This window comes from Salvelinus fontinalis, unplaced genomic scaffold, assembly GCF_029448725.1.
Source record: "Salvelinus fontinalis isolate EN_2023a unplaced genomic scaffold, ASM2944872v1 scaffold_1379, whole genome shotgun sequence".
Lineage (NCBI taxonomy): Eukaryota > Metazoa > Chordata > Actinopteri > Salmoniformes > Salmonidae > Salvelinus > Salvelinus fontinalis.
In genome coordinates, this window is record NW_026601588.1 from 13,488 (window position 1) to 22,154 (window position 8,667).

An 8,667-nucleotide genomic window follows, 5' to 3' on the forward strand; every position below is an offset into this window, starting at 1 on the left:
TTCCACCTTTGTAGCCACCACTCTGCTAACACCAAGATAAATATACCCGGCTTGCTGGTGAGCGCTTTAGACACTCCCAGTACAGTACAGTAATACTTATAGCAACAGCACCTCAGGAAAGGCGAAGCATTCCGGTGGTTTTGATATTAGTGTAACAGTACAAAAAATGTAGTCAAGGTGAAATGCAAAACATTAAAGTTATATTAAGAGTATAGGTATTACATGATTTCAGGGAAGTGAGACCTTGTCTACCTACTTGTGGCTTAATAAACCTTGTCCATTTTGTGGACTGCACAGATGTGTTTCATTACTTCCTATGCACTCTATACTTCCACTAAAGAACGGGCACTGTCTGGGTCTTGATTGTTTAAAACAGCCATGAGGATAGACCTTGGTGTGTATTGTAAAGTTAATGGTTAACCCTGTTTATTACTAAAAGCCCATGTGAGCCCATTGTGCATCTTCTCCCAGACTCCCACTCAATACTACATTCCCATTTTTCCCATCAAGTTCTCTTTCTTTGTGATTAGCTACTCCCTTGTGCTCTTTCCATTCCTGGCACACCTCAAACACACAACCCATATTTGATGAAAGAATGCAATATGATAGGGAGAATGTGTTAAGTTCATGTTTTAAGTATCCCTATATTTCTGTTATTACGGGGCTATCACTCTGTCAAGAGTGCGCATGCGCAGGAGGTTTTGGTTGTTGGACCTAGCCTCGAGTGTGATGGCTACTTGTAGTGTGTTCATATAGTATAGTAAACTTTGTTAACCTGGAACTTTGTCGTTGTGTCATTTCGAGTTAACATTGGTAGCAGAGGATGGCTTCTAACTACAACGTGCCACCTCGCCTCGACGAGAAGAGGTGGTACGAAAGTTGGAAAAATGAACTGGGAATCTGGATACGCGTTACTAATCTGGACGCGAAAAAGCAAGCACTTGCGGTGGTATTATCGCTGGAGGGAAGAGCGAGAGATACAGCACTGGAAATATCCGTTGAGGATTTGAACAAGGATGACGGTATGGGAACTTTGATCACAGCACTGGATTCTGTATTTCTCAAAGAAGAGAAAGACCGTGCCTATGAGGCATATTCAAAATTTGACAGTGTTACGAGAGATATTTCGGTTGCAATGGCAGACTACATCATTGATTTCGAACAGAGGTACAATAGAATGCGCAAGTACGACATGGTTCTCCCAGATGCAGTGTTAGGGTTCAAGTTGCTAGACACTGCTTGTCTAGATGGTAGGGAGAAACAGTTGGCTTTGACTGCTTGTACTGTGCTGACTTTTGCATCTATGAAGTCGGCACTAAAAATAATATTTGGTGAGAAGACGTCTGTTGCGCCAATAACAGATGGAATGCAAGTGAGTGACGCAGCATATTACACCGAGCAGCACAGAAAAGGCGCCAACAAGTCACGTTCTCAAGACAACCAGAAGAGGGCGCCATTTCCCGGCACAAATCCACTGGACAAAAATGGAAGGAGATCAAAATGTGCAATTTGTCAAAGCACTTACCATTGGGTTAAAGACTGTCCTCATAAAAATGAACAAGTTAAACTAACAGAGGAAAATGTACACACAGAGATAGAGCAGTGTAACATTACACTGTTTTCAAATGAATCTGCTTCTGATACTGAGATTTTTATAGTTGAATCCTTAGGATCTGCTGTGATTGATACTGCATGTACACGGACAGTGTGTGGTGCAAAATGGCTTGATAGCTATGTCAGTGAACTAAATATGAAAGAAGTACAAAATATGATTGACACACCAAGCATCAGAGCTTTCAAATTTGGAGATGGTAGAATTGTCCATTCTACCAAGAGAGTTAAGATACCAGCAAAAATTGGTCAGACTAAGTGTCACATTGAAACAGAGGTGGTCCCTACAGATATCCCCTTACTATTAAGCAAATCTTCCCTCAAGAAGGCAGGGGCTGTACTAGACATAACAAATGACCAGGCAGTGATGTTTAAACAACCAGTGACTCTTTAACTTACTACCTCAGGCCACTATTGTGTAAACATTTTAGACAAAGACATCACACAGACTCCATGCAAAAATTAGATTCTGACTGACACAGAGAACATGAGCACTAAAGAAAAACACAAAGTATTGTTAAAGCTTTACAAACAGTTTGGACATGATACAGTTGACAGACTTCAGAAGTTACTCAACAGTTCAGGGAACAATGATGATGAGAAGTACGAAACTGGAAACAAAGTGTACTACAAACGAGTTGACTGTCAAGAGTGGAAAGGACCGGGAGTAGTCATTGGTCAAGATGGTGTGGTGATATTTGTGAGGCACGGAGGCATGATTGTCAGGGTGCATCACTCAAGATTGCGGAAAGTAAATGATCAACAAGATAGAGGGGCTGTTGCTGAGAATCAGTCTCCTAATGAAAATGACAAAAAGGACACAGTAACAGACACAAACCTACCAGATGTCGCATCCAATGAAAGGGACATCGACACAGGAAATGGAGTAGAGACCTTCAACCATGCCACAGGTAATACTGTTGAGCGTTCAAATGAGGAAAACATTCAACAGCCACATGTGTTAAGAGAACATGGTTGTTCCAATCTGAAAACTGGACAAACTGTTAAATACACGGACAGAGAAAGTGGTATTCCACATACAGCAACCGTCATTGGACGAGCAGGAAAAGCAAAACACAAGAGCTGGTACAACTTGCAGTACTCTGAACCAGCTACACTTTCTGGTACAACAGGGTCAGCTGACCTGCCACTTGTAGATAAGATCAGAATTGAACCAATGAAAAATCGAGAAGAACAGCATGACATTCAAAATGATGATGTACTTGAAACAAAGGACGTGTCATTTGACTCAGCTAAGCTAGATGAGCTCAGTAATTGGAGGAAAAATGGAGTGTTTGAGGAAGTCAAAGACATTGGCCAAAAGTGCGTCTCAACAAGGTGGGTGTGTACCCTTAAAGAATCCTTAACTGGAATAGTGCCCAAAGCATGTCTAGTGGCTAGAGGTTTTGAGGAGCTGGCTGCTAAAGAACTCCCAAAAGACTCACCGACATGCACCTCAGAGTCACTCAGATTGCTGATGTCAGTGATCTGCCAGAAAAAAATGGAAACTTAATTCCATAGACATCAAATCTGGATTTTCGCAGGGAACAGAACTGTCAAGGGACATTCACATCCGACCCCCGCCTGAAGCTAAAAGCGAAGGAACACTGTGGAAACTAAAGAAGTGTGTGTATGGACTGGCAGATGGATCACTCTACTGGTACAACAAAGTCAAGGCAACAATGCTGAATACAGGTGGAAAAATGTCACAAGTGGATCCTGCAGTCTTCTATTGGCTTGATCAAGACTGCAATGTGACTGGAGTACTTGCCTGTCGTGTTGATGACTTTATCTGGGGTGGCTCACAGACCTTTGCTTCAACTGTGATTCCACACCTCTGTAACAGTCCTGACCTGTTTTATGCTGTTTTTTATGTGTTTATGGTCAGGGCATGTGTTTTGGGTGGGCAGTCTATGTTATCTGTTTCTATGTTGGTTTTGGGTTACCTGGTATGGCTCTTGATTAGAGGCAGGTGGTTTGCGTTTTCCTCTAATTAAGAGTCATATTTAGGTAGGGCGTTCTCACTGTTTGTTTGTGGGTGATTGTCTCCTGTGATGTCTTCGTCGTTGTCGATGTATTTTCACATACGGGACTGTTTGGCTGTTCGTGTGTTTTGATGTAACGTTCCTGTCCGTGAGTTTACGTTTAGTGATGTGAGTTTATGTTCAGGTTTCGTTCTACGTCGTTTTGTTATTTTGTAAGTTTGTTAAAGTGTTTGTTTTCGTGTTGCCATCATCATCAGTTTTGTCGTTTATAAATAAAAAGATGGCTTATTTCCCTGAAGCTGCGTTTTGGTCTGAAGATCCTTCTCTCCTCACCTCATCCGAGGATGAGGAGAGCGACAGCCTTAACAACCTCAAAGCTGTTTTCTAGGTTGGCCGTGAGGAGCATGATCATTTTTGTTATGTTGGCATAGAGTTTATTACAGTTGATGGAAAAATACTGATGCAACAGGAGAGCTATATCAAGAATCCTCAACCTATCCACATGGATTCTTCAAGAGCCGTACAAAGGAATTCCCCTCTGTGGAATTGAAGCTGGTCAATTGAGGTCAAAGATAGGACAAATTTTATGGGCTGCGAGACCGAGTAGACCTGGTTTGATGGTTGCAACTTGGCATCTAACACAAAACACGGCACTGTACAAACCATTCATGAGGCAAACAAAGTTGTTCCTAAACTGAAATCACAAAAAGTGACTTTAAAGTTTCAGCATGTTGGAAAAGATGACTCTTTGAAACTAGTTGTCTTCAGTGATGCTTCGCTAGGTTAACACTGGTGGGACAAAACGGCACTTTCTACCTGTAGTTTGTGTCACTGTCAACTACTCATTAGTTGATGCTGTGAAGTCAACCAAGTCTGTCATAGAAAAGACTTTGAGATTAGCAGCATCAAGGAACTTATTCAAGCACAGAGAATCCAGAGGATTCTGTGGTCAACCACAAAGGAAAAGCTTGCTGACTGTCACACAACCCATTTGTAATGGGGGATCTTGAATAATACTTGGACATTTAATTATGTTGTTGATGTTTTATTTGTCTTTAAAGAAAAGGGGGAGATTGTTAAGTTCATGTTTTAAGTATCCCTATATTTCTGTTATTACGGGGCTATCACTCAGTCAAGAGTGCGCATGCGCAGGAGGTTTTGGTCGTTGTTGGACCTAGCCTCGAGTGTGATGGCTACTTGTAGTGTGTTCATATAGTATAGTAAACTTTGTTAAACTGGAACTCTGTCGTTGTGTCATTTCGAGTTAACAGAATGTGCAGGTGAGAACAACATGACCGGTTAACAGTCATATTGGTCTCCTATAGACTGCCTAAAGCGGCATTGCTATTGATAGCAAAGCTGTTTTGCAACATTTACTACTCAATAGAGCGTTGTAGTCCATAGAGCTCATAAGTAAATAGAGTTGCCTCTCTGAAAGCCTTTTGAATGAACCTGGTTCCTCTCAAGGTTTCTTCCTATGTTCCTTCCTTCTAGGGAGTTTTCCCCAGCCACTGTGCTTTTTCTCTTTGGGGTTTTAGGCTGGGTATCTGTAAAGCACTTTGTGACAACTGCATATGTTTGAATTTGATTGATTACATTAGCAGCGATCCGGAAGGAACTAGCCACAACTTACCAGCTAGTCCTCACCCACCACTCAGGAAACACTGCTGTAGGGCTTAAAGCTGTCTGCATCCCACATCGCACGCTATTCCCTATATAGTGCACTGCTTTTGATCAGAGCCCTGTAGGCCCAGATAAAAAGTAGTGCACTATAAAAGGAATAGGGTACCATTTGGGATGCAAACGGTCTGTCTGTCACCAGTGGTAATGATGTGACCATTGGAGACGGAAGACATGGCCCATCTATTTTAATCCAGAGGTACAGGGTTTGAGAGACCTATTTAACCGGCGACCACAGGTTTTTGCCACATCACTGAGCTGGACGAGACAGACTGGGACAAATTTTTTTTTTTAAACATGCTATTTCAAAGACTAAGGCACCAGCCCATTTGAGAACAAGTCAAGTTGGAGGTTATTCCTGGTTTGACAATTGTTGAGGTGACTGTCAGAAGCCATATGATAAATAGGCCACAGGAGGACAATACTATGTCTGTCCCAAATGTCTAAGGCTTGTCACACAGGTTGAACACAATACAGATAGACAGTACATTAGAGATTGAGGAGCACAATACTATGGTTGTATCCAAAATGGCTCCCTATTCCCTATGTAGTGCAGTAGTTTTGACCAGAGCTCAATGGATTTTGGTCAAAAGTGGTCCACTATGTAGGGAATAGAGTGCACTTATGACACAACTGAAGAGAGAAACAGCTGATATTGTGTTTCTAAGGCCAGTCACACGGTGAACACAAAGCGTGGAACTGGATACAGATAAGACAGTGCAGGAGAGAATGAGTGAGTGGCTGAGAGCAGAATGGAGAAAACAAGGAAGACCAATGGAAGCGATGGACAAAGAACTGGGCTGAGAAGAAATGTGATTAGAAATGTGATTGTGGCCTGCTGGAGGTCATTTTGCAGGGCTCTGGCAGTGCTCCTTCTTGCACAAAGGCGGAGGTAGCGGTCCTGCTGCTGGGTTGTTGCCCTCCTACGGCCTCCTCCACGTCTCCTGATGTACAGGCCTGTCTCCTGGTAGCGCCTCCATGCTCTGGACACTACGCTGACAGACACAGCAAACCTTCTTGCCACAGCTCGCATTGATGTGCCATCCTGGATGAGCTGCACTACCCGAGCCACTTGTGTGGGTTGTAGACTCCGTCTCATGCTACCACTAGAGTGAAAGCACCGCCAGCATTCAAAAGTGACCAAAACATCAGCCAGGAAGCATAGGAACTGAGAAGTGGCCTGTGGTCACCACCTGCAGAACCACTCCTTTATTGGGGGTGTCTTGCTAATTGCCTATAATTTCCACCTTTTGTCTATTTTATTTGCACAACAGCATGTGAAATTTATTGTCAATCAGTGTTGCAATGAACGTAAGAGTCTACGTACACTTCATACACCTTCCTCTGGGTGTCAAGAAGGCTGTGAGAGAAGAAAGGAGGTGATTATCTCGATCTGGGATGGAATAAACCCTCTTGGAATGACGTGTACCCAACTTCCGGTACTAGGAGGAACGCAATTTGGACAGTGGGGTTGCCTTTTGTTTTGCTGACGTTATAGGCGAATATTATTTCCGGCTTTGATTTTATTTGATACATGTCACCATATCATCGTAACATATGTTTTTTCAATATAGTTTCATCAGATTATTGAAATTTTTTCGGGAGGTTTACCGTGTTCCGTTCTCTTCCGTTTGTTTACATGGAGAGATCCGTGCAACCCGGCTAGCACGCTTGCTAAATGGAGAGAGAAAGTTGCCATTCTGAATCCAAACAACGACTCATCTGGACAAAGGACACCTTGTTCAACATTCTGATGAAAGATCAGCAAAAGTAAGACCCAATTTATGATGTTATTTCATATATCTGTCGTAGTCGCCGGCGCCCAAGTGTTTCTATTGTGCTAAGCTAAGTTAACGCTACATTTTGTTTTCGCTGTAAAACACTTAATAAATCGGAAATATTGTCTGGCATCACAAGATGCCTATCTTTCATTTGCTGTACACTATTTATTTTTCAGAAATGTTTTATGATGAGTAATTAGGTATTTGACGTTGGTGTCTGTAAATATTATGGCTGCTTTCGGTGCAATTTCTGAATGTAGTTATAATGTAAACTATGATTTATACCTGAAATTTGCAAATTTTTCAAAAAATACGTATGCTATACAATAAATATGTTATCAGACTGTCATCTGATGACGTTGTTTCTTGGTTAGTGGCTATTTATATCTTTATTTGGCCGAATTTGTGATAGCTACCGATGGAGTCAAAAACTGATGGAGTAAGAATAGTGGTGTCTTTTGCTAACCTGGTTAGCTAATAGATTTACATGTGTCTTCCCTGTAAAACATTTTCAAAATCGGACATGTTGGCTTGATTCACAAGATGTGCACCTTTCATCTGGTGTCTTGGACTTGTTAATGTGTGAAAGTTAAATATTAAAAAAAAAATTTTTTTTGAATTTCGCGCCCTGCACTTGAGCTGGATGTTGTCATAAGTGTACCGGTGTCGGGCTGCACCCCAAACAGGTTAAGAAAGGCATTGATGTTTATGGTTAGGTACACATTGGTGCAACGACAGTGCTTTTTTCACAAATGCACTTGTTAAATCACCTGTTTGGCAAAGTAGGCTATGATTCAATGATAAATTAACAGGCACCGCATCGATTATATGCAACGTAGGACAAGCTAGATAAACTAGTAATATCATCAACCATGTGTAGGCAAACAGTGATTATGTTAAGATTGATTGTTTTTTAGAAGTTTAATGCTAGCTAGCACCTTGGCTCCTTGCTGCACTCGCATAACAGGTAGTCAGCCTGCCACGCAGTCTCCTCGTGGAGTGCAATGTAATCGGCCATGATCGGTGTCCAAAAATGCCGATTGTTATGAAAACTTGAAATCGGTCGACCTCTAATCCATAGCTCTACGAATTTGAGAGTGGGTAAATTTCTCCAGATCTATCCCTCAGCTTTTTACCGAAACGGGGCGAGGAATATACTTCATGTTTCTACTGCCGATTGCCTCTTTCAAAGTGCAATTTAGGGAGATTGGCTAATCTGTGTGTGTGTGTGTGTGTGTGTAAAACTGCTACTTTATGTTTCAGAACATGTACATAACTTGTGGTTATGGGAACCCCTTCCAACTTACATCCTGCATGAACTTGCGGCAGACAGGGCGGATCTCTTTGCTTAGGGTGGCACTGAACATCATGCACTGCTTCTCATGGGGTGTGAGCCTGAAGATGTCCTGAACATCACGCCTCATGTCTGAGGGAGAGACGATAGGAAAATAATATGTCAGTCACAAAAATGTCAACCCACTCAGTCTGAAATCCAAGTACTACATAAAATAACATTTAAATACACTTTACTACGTTTTGGCTAAATCCTTACTTAAGTCAGACCATCTATCACAATCTGTTCCAAGATCCAATACTACTTAGTATGAAAG